Genomic DNA, 262 nt, shown 5'->3' on the forward strand with positions numbered 1-262 from the left:
ACCTAAAGACGATTTCTATGGTCTACTAACCAAGGATACGCTTCTAGTTAAAAAAGTAGCTACGCACAGGACCTATGGATGACGTAACGAACTAGGGGAGTGGGGAGGGCAAAGCTTATCTTAAAACAGGGTTTGATCTAGACAGTAGGCCTGTGTAACACCAACGAGAACCTAGAGGATTTTAGCACGGACCTTCACTAAAGCATACGAACTGATAATCTTTGGAGGTATACGGACTCTAGGTACAACGTACTTTTGAAAG

At 43.1% G+C, this 262-nt stretch overlaps 1 protein-coding gene across 1 annotated transcript in view; it reads right to left on the reverse strand.

The window, feature by feature from the left end:
- The window catches only part of LOC119592994 (voltage-dependent calcium channel type A subunit alpha-1-like), a gene marked incomplete in the record, with an annotated part of 154,497 nt that overhangs the window by 42,264 nt on the left and 111,971 nt on the right, over nucleotides 1–262 (reverse strand).

Source organism: Penaeus monodon, chromosome 31 (genome assembly GCF_015228065.2).
Source record: "Penaeus monodon isolate SGIC_2016 chromosome 31, NSTDA_Pmon_1, whole genome shotgun sequence".
Classification (NCBI taxonomy): Eukaryota; Metazoa; Arthropoda; class Malacostraca; order Decapoda; family Penaeidae; genus Penaeus; species Penaeus monodon.